This window comes from Lemur catta, chromosome 16, assembly GCF_020740605.2.
Source record: "Lemur catta isolate mLemCat1 chromosome 16, mLemCat1.pri, whole genome shotgun sequence".
NCBI lineage: Eukaryota > Metazoa > Chordata > Mammalia > Primates > Lemuridae > Lemur > Lemur catta.
Genome location: NC_059143.1, coordinates 25,211,329 through 25,224,401, shown reverse-complemented (window position 1 = coordinate 25,224,401; position 13,073 = coordinate 25,211,329). Strand labels below are relative to the sequence as shown.

At 36.4% G+C, this 13,073-nt stretch overlaps 1 protein-coding gene and 1 pseudogene across 13 annotated transcripts in view; one reads left to right on the top strand and one right to left on the bottom strand.

Annotated features, from left to right (window-relative positions):
* DTNA (dystrobrevin alpha) overlaps positions 1-13,073 on the bottom strand; it is a 339,927-nt gene that overhangs the window by 266,111 nt on the left and 60,743 nt on the right. The gene's annotated exons all lie outside the window — the stretch shown is intronic.
* Positions 9,547-9,694, top strand: LOC123622007 (annotated as a pseudogene).

The following is a 13,073-nucleotide window of genomic DNA, read 5'->3' as shown; positions in this document are numbered from 1 at the left end:
GAAAATCACTAAATGAGTAGATTTTAAGTGTTCTCACCACAAAAAATGTTAAGTATGTGAGGTAATACATACATTAATTAGTTCAATTGGGTCATTCCACAATGTACATGTATTTCAAAACATCATGTTATACACAATAAATATACACAATTTTTATTTGTCAGTTAAACATAGTATAAAAGGAGTCTGATCTTTATCCAGCCCTTTACGTGCTCTCCTGCCAATTAATGGTAATGGCACATAGAGTGCGCCAACATGCAGCCATATGTAAACAAAATAAGGTGACATATGCCTACTTAGACAAATGCATGTTCTTCAACAGTTCCTTAGGAGAGATCTTAAAACGAGATTTTAGGCATTTGGATAGATTGGTGGTGGTAGTGGCAGGAGGTGGGGAAAGACTGTAAGGTTTTAAAAGGCATTTTTGTTCCTAATATTTCTTAAGGGCCATCAGTTAAATTGTGTAGCTCTCTGCTTTGCCTGACAGGCCTTTCTCATACACAACTTTGGTTGCCCAGTACAACCTTTTAAATGCAGAAGTCAAAGGAATACAGGGAGAAGAAATGTAGAAGCTAAACAGAATTGCTAGGTGCAAAGTCAGTTGTGTATGTGGCATGGGAGCAGGTCAAAAGGGATGGCAACTTGTATGTATTGAGCTCCTAGTGTGTGCAAAGGAGATTTATATATGTTATTCCACTTTATTCTTTTAAAATCCTATGATTTAGGAATTATTATTTCCATTTTATGGAATAAGAAGTGGAGTGTCAGTGAGATTAAGTAATTTGCCCCAGGCCCAGGATTCATAAGAGAAGACACATAAGTTTGATCTTTTATCTATGTGATTTCAAAGCTTTACATTTTTTCTATTGTACTGAGGCCTCTTTTCCAAAACAGATTAACCACCTAGCCATACTTCCTTGAATCTTGAAGACTTGGCACTGTTCCACTGCAAGGTAAATGCAGTGGGGCATGGCAGTTAGTGCAGTTAGACGGCAGCAGTGAAGAATCTGCTTATCACCTAGTAGTGGAATTCGCGAGCCTGTACCTAGACCCTGAAAAAATCCAGAGGGAAGGGGAATCTGATGGGAGAGCTGGGAAGATATAGTCTAGTTCATTTTGTAGCCTTGCTTGAGGCTGTAAGAATACGGGGTGCTGGAGTCAAACTCTCTGATTCACATTCCCCCTCTGCTGTGTCTTGCAGTGAGTTACTTAATCTCTCTAAACCTATTTTTTATCTGCAAAAAGATGATAATATTGCCCTCACCAAATAGCAGTTGTGAATACTAAAGGAGCTCCTTACTATATGTAAAACACTTGGAAAAGTGCTTAGCACAAAGCAAGCTCAACTAGAGTTATAATCATCATTATCCTGGGTGACAGTAAATATTAATACACAAATCAGAGTACTCTCAATTAATACCCATTTTCTACAGCAGTGGAAAGCCTGCGTAAGGGAAGAAAAGCAGCAGATCTGAATCACCCAGGGAGCTTTAAAATAACAATGGCTGGGCCCAATGTGGGCCAATGGGATCAGAACCTCTAGGAGTAGGTTCCGAGCATCAGTTTGCTTAAAATTCTTCCTAGTTATAATGTGCAGCCAGGGTAGAGAACTTTTACCATTGTACTCATATTTCTATGATTTTCACCCCAATATTTCTTATTGGGATTCAGATTAAACTAATATGTTTGACCTTTTACATACATATCATGCATTAGAATACCTGACTAAATTTTGATGTGATTTCAAGGACTTGAACAAATACATTTTATTAATATTTCACATGAAGTTTGTGACCCTGGACATTAGCTACAAAGTTTTACAGTACAAAGAAGAATAAACTTTATGTTACCAAAATTAATAGAAGGAACACTGATATTAAACTTAACAACTGCTTCATGACACCTACCATATACCCTGTTTCATGTGTGTGGTGAATTTGTGTGTGGCCCAAGTATTACCTAACTAATTTTGGAATGGGATACTTTGAAAAAGCATCAGCTGTGCTGTAAAACTCACCAAGGCAGAATGGCACAGAGCAGGACCCTTTGCAGAAAGTCAGAGGCTAGGCATAACACAATCCATTTCATCAATTCAAAGAAACAACAAGAGAAATCTCTTGCTAATATCAAAGCAGACATCTATTAAGAGAATTTAGGGAGGACCATTAATAAACTGATTGAGTCAAAACTCTTTTCCTGGGTGAGAGCACCCGTAAACCCACAGTGTGAGAGTTGGCAAAATGAGGGAGGATCTATGGTGCTTGTGGTAGTGCTTTTGAGCTCTGGCAACATTTTAGAAACACTGATGAGATTTAAAATTAAATATTGATGCCTGGGACTCTTACCCAGAGACTTTTATATAACTGATCTTGAGTGGGGCATAGATTTGGGAACATATATGTCATGGTTAGTTTTATGTGTCAACCGGTTGGGCCACGGTGCCAGATAATGATCACACATTCTGAATGTTTCTGTGAGGATGTTCTGTTTTGGGGTATTTTTTTGGGTGAAATTAACATTTAAATTGCTGAACTTTGAGTAAAGCAGACTGCCTTTTATAATGTGTGCTGGTCTCATCCAATCAGTCGAAGGCCTTAACAGAACAAAGACTGACCTCCCCCGAGAGAGAAGAAATTCAGCAGAAGACAGCCTTTGCACCTGAGCTGCAACGTCAACTCTTCCTGAGTCTCCAGACTGCTGTCCCACTCTGTAGATTTTGGGCTCTCCAGCCTCCATAATCGCTGAAGCCAATTCCTTAAAATAAATCTCTCTCTCATATGCACATCCTATCAGTTCCGTTTCTCTGAAGAATTCTTCTCTGTTTCAAAGGAGAAGTACTCCCTTTCCTTCGTAAAGCTAATCTTTCACCTGCGTTCCAGGTCCTTCTTAAGCTTTTGGAGTTTGGTCCCATAATGGTCTCCTCTGTCATAGCTGCAGCTTCCCCTTCTCTTCTCTCCCTTGAGTTGTGCTCAAGCCTTCCCCGCTCACACATTTCTACACACAGAATGTCTGGGTGTGTACCTTCATGAACATGACTCTATCCCCTGGTGGGCTAGATCCAATGAGCTCAGATCCTGCCCCACAAGAAGGTAGGGGCACATTTTACTTGACTTTCCATTGCTGTCCTCCATGCTAAGAGTCAAAGTTTTGTGCTGGAGAGGACGTGGATTCAGCTTAGCAAAACGGGTGGGTTTCTCAGGCTGATCAAGAGGTTTGATTGACAGTTATGAATATCCTTGATTAATTGTCACTTATGAAATGATAACTGCTTTAGAGATAAACTTTTAAAAGGAATAATAATACATGAAGCTCTTTATGATTATGTATGGGGGAACTGTAGGAAAATAAAAGGACGTAAGAGAAGGAGGATAGGAAATCTGGAGACAAAGATGAGTGGTGGGTGGGAAGTTTGGGGGGAGTGAGATAAACCCTGAACAGCAGCACCAAAAACTCACCTAAGACCCTGACTGTCTTTTTCTTTATAAAATAACATCATTTATAACTAAAATCCAGCGGAAATCTAAGTCTCTCTCAAATTTGTAATGCCAGAGTCCCATGACAAATCATATCACAGCACACACACACACACACACACACACACACACACACACACACACACAGAGTGGTGTAGGGTATGGTGAGACTGCACTATGCTGAATTATTGGCAGTATAAAATGTTTGACTTATGAAAAACTATCAAATTCTATATTTCATTTTTCTTGGCCATATTTTTATAAAAATACCCTTCATCTAGTGTGAGCAACAAAGACTCAGATTCATATCGAATGTGCCTGTGCCTCATTTTTCAATCCATTGCTCATATAGAGTATTATTCCTATTTCTGTAGAAACAATAGTTAATTTTTTTCTAAAATTTTAAAGAGCATTCTCTCCAGAGAGCAATATTCACATAAGAAAACTGTATAATTGCAACATGCAGGAAAATAACATATAACTGTATCTTTTAAAAAAATAAACCTGAAGAATAAAGAACTTGATAGTGACATTATAAGTAGGGCAAGGATAAAAGCTTTATAGAGATCAGAATTCTCTCTTGGGTGAAAGGCTTATTAAATTCTAATTAGTTACATATATGTAGTTTGTGAATATAAATGCTAAAAGAGTAGAAAATATACTGCTGGATTTTTCTAAATGTACTGAAGCCTTAGAGTAATTTCTTAATTGAATTTGATATCAAATTAGCAGCCAGGGAGAATTAAAAATGTTCTGCAACATTATGTGATTCAACTCTAAGATAAAGGCTGTGTTTATCTATTGACCTGTTGGTACTAATGCTAAATTTATAAGCTTTAATATGTATCAGTTATTATAAATGACATAAAATAGCATAAAGTTTTGTATATGTTTCAACTTAATAATTTCTCACCTGCACACTTTTAAATTCTGATTTATAAAGGCTAACCAACATATTTATAAAACAAAATTCTGAATAATTCCCTTAATGATCCCATCTAAAGTTTTAAGTTTTCAATCTAAAAATATATAACACCTCAAAAGTTGATTTTAAATATGATAGTTTATTTCATCTGATTTTAAAGCTCAATTTGCTAAGGTAAGGAATGGTAAATCCACTTTTGGTTTTTGAAATGAATAGACTTGCTATAATTTCAGTTAATAAAGCTGAGAAAAAGAGTCAAAATTTATTAATGATCGTTACCATTTAAAATAAAAAGGCCAGGAAGACATAATTCTAAGTGAAGTACCTCAGGAATGGGAAAACAAATATCACATGTACTCACAAGCGGGAGCTAAGCGATGGATATACATGGTCACACAGAGAGTAAAATGGACTTTGGAGACTCACGGGGTTGGGGGAGGGTGGGAAGGGCCTGAAGGATCAAAAATTACCTATTGGTACAATGTCCACTATTTGGGTGACAGGGACACTAGAAGCCCTGACTTTACTGCTATATAATTCAGCCAAGTGTCAAAAAACCACTTGTACCCCCTAAATCTATTGAAATAAAGAAAAAAATACTTTTAACAAAATAAAAACATCTAAAAAGCCCAAACTTACTTTCCTTAATTTTTTAAAAAATTAGTTGACACAAGTCAACTAGTACATAGTTAACATTACTACTAATTCAAAAATGTCATGAGGGAATACCAAATTACCAAAAGAGACCTCAGTGTTCAATCATTCCTTAAATGGAATTGAAAAGGTCAGATTTATAATATATTGACCATTACCAAGAAAGAGTCTCTTCAGTGGTCTTCCAACAGATGAGATTACAGTTATCAGAGTATTTCAGTTATTAATTAAAAAAAAAAACCTAAGTGAACTTAACAGATGTCATGGTAAAGAAAAAAGCTGATGATGTGTCAAAGTACAATGCAGTTTTGAATCTCTGTAGTACATAAACATGAAGTTTCCTTTTATTCTTAATATATTTCACACTACTGATCAGGAAGGTCTCTGATCCATGTTATGTATGCCTGACTGATGTTTTATAGAGGATTCAGTAGGATTCCTGAAGAACATGCTTTTACATGGAAGATCAGAGTCAGAATCACAGTTTAGAACCTGTGTTCTCCCACTGTGCATATAATGAGATGTCCTGCAACGAGCAGAGAAGGTGCAAGCGAAGGGCTACAGCATAGCAGCTCTCACAATCTGTGGCAACTTGCACGGTCTGTCTCATAGTTAAAAGGAGAGAGGTGTCCTCTCTCATGGACAGATGTCCTCACACAGAAGTTTTACAAACTCTCTGAAACATGTGTCTTGGGTATTACAGAGGGAAAGCTATATATTGGGTTAGTTTCATTGTCCATTAGGAAAACAAATTCTAGATATTTGTCAAACTTTCTACCATTTTTTAATCCACTGAAAATTGGACTCCTAACTTCTGAAACTGTTTTTATCAAAGTTTCCAAATCTAGGCTTTATATAATATTATTTAATCAGTTTAACCTAATGTGACACCTGTTTTTGTTTTAGTTTTTCATAAAAGTCATTCTTTTCTTCTCTCCTATGCCACCTTTCTCTCCTGGTTTCCCTCTTGTTTTTCCAGCAGCCTCTCAACTTCTCCTTCAGATGTTCTCAAAGATGGGACTTTCTTTACTCTTTTCTTTTTTCACACAGATTACCTTGGTGATTTTATCCAGTCTCTGTCCAACCCAGGTCTTTCTCCTGATCTCTAGATTTGTATGTCCACTTGCTCAGTAAACAATTTTAATTGAGTATATTTCATTAATAATCTCACCATCACTGAATGTTTGCTATGTGCCAGTCATCGTGCTATTAGTGGGCAAGACTTGGGCATGTCACACTGTCCATGCCTAAATAAGGTCACACTACTTGTCTCCTCTCTCTCCTCAAACCTGCTTTGCAATGGAAATGTCACCTTCTCCGGGTAGCTGTAGTGGGTTGAATGGTGACCCCCAAAATATAAGTCCAACTGGAACCTCTGAATATAACACTGTTTGGAAAAAGGGTCTTTGCAAATGTAATTAAGTTAAAGATCTCCGGATAAGATCACCCTGGATTAGGATGGGCTTTAAATCCAATGACATGTGTTCTCATTAAGAGAGAGAAGAAAGACAGAGAGACACAGAGGAGAAGGTCATATGAAGATGGGGGCTGAGATTGGAGTTATTTGGCCACCATCCAAAGAATGCCTGCAGCCATCAGAAACTGGAAAATGCAACAGAGGATCTACCCATACAGCCTTCAGAGGGAGCGTGGCCTTGCTGGGTCTTTGATTTTGGACTTCCAACCCCCTAACTGTCAGAGAATGAATGTCTGTTGCTGTAAGCCACCAAGTTTGTGGTAATTTGTTCAGGCAGCCCTAGGAAGCCAATAGAGTGCCCTTTCTTAATTTCTCCCAACCCAAGGGCCCCAATTATCTACTTAATCAGATTCCTAACTATTATTACTCTTCCCACTACCACTCCTTGAAAGTAGGACTCTGAATTTCTTCTCTATTCCTAATACCTAGTACCTGGCACATAGTAAATATGCTGAAAGAATAAAACAAGGGTTTTTTTTGTTTATGTGTTTGTTATAATGGTTATAGAAATAGCATAACTCTACATATAATAAAGGTAGATCTTTTAAGCAACTTATTTTACCACAGTTGTCTTATTAAATGTTTCTTTCAATTCGCATGGCTTTTAAAAATACCTATTTATATATTGAAATATAGATGCTTTGCTAAGTTGTGTGGGAAACAAATAGCAAAGGCACTTGTGAAACTATTAATATAAGGCACAAAGCATGCAAATTCATTTTCTCAAGGCAGATTCCATAAATACATCATTCATAATTACAAATGTTTTGTTTTTAAGACACAAAAAGCTTTGCTTTATCTCTCTGCTCTTCATTACCTTAAAACGAGAGCGGCAGCTACCACGCAGGCATGCACTCACACCCACAGTCCAATTAACCCTGTTTGTGGAGGGTCAGTGCATTCATGACACCACTAAAACAGCAACAGAAGGAGATACAGATACTCTTAATGGTATTAGTTCCTTGGATATAAAATGGTGAAATGGTCTAATTAAAAGGCTTGCTATGTATTTGAACAAATGAGTATAAAGCAGCTTAAAAAGTATAATCCACTTCAAGGGAAAATTTTATTGAAAGACAGATGGATGGGAGATAACAGGCATAATTTTAAACTAAAAATACATAGATGCTTTATTTCTCCACAAGGCAAAGGGTTTTACGTTTACTATTCTCCTAGGAGATTTTCCCCCCAATAATAAATAAAAATATGACTTTCCCAGCTAAAACTAAACTCTTCAAAAATCTTTCAAAAGTGTGGACATGTTGGTCAAAGGCACAAACTTGCAGTTATCAGATGAATAAGGTCTGGAGACCTAATGCACAGCCTGGGGACTCTAGTTCCAAATAATGTATCATATCCTTGAAATTTGCTAAGAGAGTAGATCTCAACTATCCTCACCACACACACACACACGCACACACACACACACACACACACGCACACACACATGCACGCGCACACACGTAACTATGTGAGGTGATGGACATGTTAATTACCTTGACTGTGGTAATGATATCACTTTATTCACCTTGAATACATGGAATTTTTGTCAATTATACCCTAATAAAATGTAAAAACAATAAACAAACAAAAGGCTTGGGGTGGGTGGGGCAGAGGAGGAAGGTGGAACTGGTGCAGTGGGGAGGTGGGTGGGGGCTTACTTACAGAGTACATTTTAATGAGAAGGTCTTTATAGACCAAGAGCAAAGCAAAGAATACTCATAAAATAAAAACCCTATGAAGACCTCTGTTAGTTTCCCTGGGCTTCCATAACACTTAAGCAAAAACTTGTTGGCTTAAAACAACAGAAATGTATTCTCTTATAGTTCAGGAGACCAGAAGTCCACAGTCAAGGTGTCAGCAGGGTTGGCTCCTTCTGGAGGCTCTGGAGGAGAAGCCATCTGTGCCTCTCTCCCAGCAAAGGTGGTTGCCAGCAATCCTTGCGCTCCTTGACTTGTGGCAGCATTACTTCAACTTCTGCCTTCATCTCCACACAGCCTTCCTCCCTGTGTGTCCTTCTACATGACCTTGTTCTGATTCAGAAACCAGGCATTGGATTTAGGGACCACTCTAATCCAATATGACCTCATCTTACCTATTACATCTGAGAAAGAGCTTCTTTCTAAATAAGGTCACATTCAGTGGTTCTGGGTGGACATAAATTTTGTGTGAGAAGCTATTCAATCCAGTATAACCCCTGTCTTTCAAGTTCTCAAAACTCATGATGCAACTCATGAGATAAATTCTCGATAGTCAGAATAGTCATTGTTAAGGGATAAATTTTCTTAATTTGCAATTTTCTTTTTGAGGAGAAGGAAAGAGAAGTTTATTAATTTGCTGGCAAATGAGGAGGCCATCAGACTCCCGTCTCAAAGTACCAACATCCTCTTAATTTGCAATTTGTCCAAATGCACAGTACCTCACTACATCATTTTCCCCTGCATTTAAACAACAAATTTGGAGAAGATCTTCAAGGATAGCATGGCACTTTCTGTGCACTCTCTAATGGGTGATTAACATGTGATTGTCATGGTAACTATTCCCTAAATCAGTGGTTCTCTAACTGGAGTGTGCTTCACAATCACCTGGAGGCTTGTTAAAATACAGATTTGCTGCACTTCACCCTCAGAGTTAGACAGTTGTGTATCTAACAAGCCCCTGATTATGCATGCCCTGGGGATCACACTTTGAGAGCCCTAAGTGATCATCAGGTAAGAGTCCCAATTACTCACAGGAAGGAAGATGTTTCCCTCATTATCAAGCTCATTTCTATAATTGTTATTAATGGGAAGAAAAGTAGAATGCAATAGTGAAGACAGAAGAGGAAGGAGATGCCATTTCAGTGGCATAATATGTCTACTATTAACTTCTGACTGATGAAGAAGTCTAAGAATGGAATGAAGTGGAATGACTACACTGACCTTTCCTTAGTTTGGGGTCCTTGCAGAGCTATAATTCATATTTGAAAAACAGGGAAGGTTTTTTCCTCCATATTTTCTGAATGTCTCTAAATTTTGATCACTTCTTGGCCTTTTGGCTAAGATCAAGTGTAGTATCGAAATTTTGGTGCATTTAAGGCAACTTCAATGGAAAGCAATCAGTGTGGTGAAACCATGGATATGGTTTATTTTCTTTTATTTATTTAGAGAGGTGTGTCTGTGTGTATTCTTTTAAAACAAGCTTTTAGCTAACTTGGTTGTTGTGAGTTTTTATTTTAAGAAACAATGTGAATAAAGGAATGCCCTTCAGCAGCGAAGCAATGGTTAATGCCTCCAAACTTGTTTTACAGAAAACACCATATAACTTTTCCAAAGGCTCTAGTATATAGAAAAAAAGGAAGTGATTTTAATACTTTTACAAACAAGTAAAGATAATTAGAGAATGGAAAAAAAAACATGCAATCATTTAATAGGACTAAAATTGAAATTTTCTGTAGTTGAACAGTTGTCATGATACAGCATTCTCAATTTCTTTCTGCATAAGTACATAAAAGTAGCTTCAAAAATGAAATTTATTACTAAATCAATAAAAATCACAATATTCAATAAAATCCAAAGAATGACTATGCCAGATTATTGCTACTAGCATCCATTTATAACCTTCTTCTAACATAAATATGTGCAGCAAAATTTTAGTATTTTTATCAGTTAAGAGGTACAATAAGAAAAATGAATTATTTCTTGTACAGTTAATTCATTGATTTATAAAAAAGATAAAACAATTTTTGATTTCAATGGCATTATAAGAAAGCCACTACCTTTTTAGACTCAACTCTGAATTTAGAAAGGCAGAAAATATCAAATATATAATTTAGAAGAGTAAACAAGTTCTTTTGCCAGTACTTCAAAATTCTAAAAGTATAATCTTTTACTACAGCATATGTTTTAAAGTACAAGCAAATATATCTTGAGAGAGCAGTGGTTTCCACACGGAGAGCCTCTGTAAAGTTCTTAAAGATCCCCATGATAATATTTCAAATTTTATCTCAATTTATTTTCAAGTATGTTAGGAAAATGGAGTATTTTTAGGAAATCTACTTCATCTTTTAAAGTGTTATTGTCATAGTCATGTTTGCTGTAATACATGTTAATAAGATTGTTGCTACATCCTGAAGAAAGGAAGAAAAATATTTTTTTCTCTTTCCTGGTAATACCAATCTCTTCATTATCAAATGACATATAACTATCAAATTTATTTTGTAGATTATAATAACATTTAATTAAAATAGATCAAAAATGAAAATATAGAACTTAATATGTTAAACCAAATAATTTTAGATTGTTTTGATTCACTATCAATGTTTAATGAAAAATATCAAGAAATTTTATTTTATTTTATTTTTTTGAAATATTTTATTTTATTATTATTTTTTATTTCAGCATATTATAGGATATAAATGTCTGGGTTACATATATTGCCTTTGCCCCACCTGAGTCAGAGCTTCAAGCATGCCCATCCCCCAAAAGGTGCACACTGTACCCATTAGATGTAAATATACCCATCCCTTGCTGTCCCCTCCCACCTGCCCAATACCTGATGAATGTTACTACTTTATATGCACATAAGTGTTGAACAGTTAATACCAATTTGATGGTGAGTACATGTGGTGCTTGTTTTTCCATTCTTGTGATACTTCACTTAGTAGAATCCGTTCCAGCTGTATCCAAGATAATACAAGAGGTGCTAAAACTCCGTGGAATACATATACCATATTTTACTAATCCACTCATGTATTGATGGGCACTTGGGTCATTTCCACATCTTTGTAATTCTGAATTGTGCTGCTATAAACATTCTAGTGCAGATGTCTTTTTTATAGAATGTCTTTTTTTCCTTTGGATAGATGTCCAGTAATAAGATTGCTGGATCAAATGGTAGTTCTACTTGTAGCTCTTTGAGGTATCTCCATATTACTTTCCACAGAGGTTGTATTAGTTTGCAGTCCCACCAGCAGTGTATGAGTGTTCCTATCTCTCCGCATACATGCCAACATTTACTGTTTTGAGACTTTTTGATAAAGGCCTTTCTCACTGGAGTTAAGTGATATCTCATTGTGGCTTTGATTTGTATTTCCCTGATGATGTTGAGCATTTTTCACATGTTTTTTGGCCATTAATCTTTGTTCTTTTGAAAAGAACATGTACTTTGCCCACTTTTTAATGGGGTTATTTGATTTTTTCTTGCTGATTTTCCTGAGTTCTATATAGATTCTAGTTATCAGCCCTTTATCAGATGTGTAGCATGTGAATATTTTCTCCAATTCTGTAGGTTGTCTGTTTACTCTCATGATAGTTCCTTGGCTAGACAGAAGCTTTTTAATTTGACCAAGTCCCATTTATTTATTTTTGTTGTTGCTGTGATTGCCTCTGGGGTCTTCTTCATAAATTCTTTGCCTAGGCCAATGTCTATAAAAGTTTTTCAAACATTTTCTTCTAGAATTCTTACAAGTTCACGCCTTAGGTTTAAGTCTGTTATCCCCTGTGAGTTGATTTTTGTCAGTGGCGAGAGGTTAAGATCCTGTTTCAGTCTTCTACATGTGGCTATCCAATTTTTCCAGCACCATTTACTGAATAAGGATTCTTTTCCCTAGTGTATGTTTTTGTCTGCTTTGTCAAAGATTAGATGGCTATATGAGGATGGTTTTATATCTTGGCTCTCAGTTCTATTTCATTGGTCTGTGTCTCTGCTTTTGTGCCAGTACCATGCTGTTTTAGTTACTATAGCCTTATAGTACAGCTTGAAGTCTGGTAAATTGATGTCTCCAAATCTGTTCTGTTTGTTTAAGATTGCTTTTGCTATATGGGGTCTTCTCTGGTTCCGTATGAAGCATAGAATTATTTTTTCTAGATCTGAGAAAAATGATATTGGTATTTTAATAGGGATCATATTGAATCTGTAGATCCCTTTGGGTAGTATAGACATTTGAACAATGTTGATTTTGCCAACCCATGAGCATGGTATGGTTTTCCACCTGTTTGCATCCTCTGGTATTTCCTTCCTCAGTGTTCCATAGTTCTCCCTGTAGAGGTCTTTCACCTCCTTAGTTAAATACATTTCTAGGTATTTTATTTTCTTTGATGCTATTGTGAAAGCTATTGATTCATTAATCTGGTTCTCTGTTTGACTGTTGGTTGCATATAGGAATGCTACTGATTTCTGTACATTGATTTTGTAACCTGAGACTTTAATGAATTTATCAATTCCAGTAGTCTCATGGCAGAATCTTTGGGTTTTTCTAGATATAAGAGCATATCATAAGCAAAGAGCAATAGTTTGACCTCTTCTGCCCCCATTTGGATGACCCTTGATTTCCTTTTCTTGTCTGTTTGCTGTGGCTAGGACCTCCAGCACTACGTTGAATAGAAGTACTGATGGAGGGCAACCTTGTATGGTTACAGTTCTAAGCAGGAATGCTTTCGATTTTTCCCTGTTCAGTAGGATGATGGCTGTGGGTTTGTCATATATGGCTTGTATCATTTTTGGTAAGTCCCATCTATGCCTATTTTGTTAAGTGTTCTTATCATAAAAGGGTGCTGAATCTTGT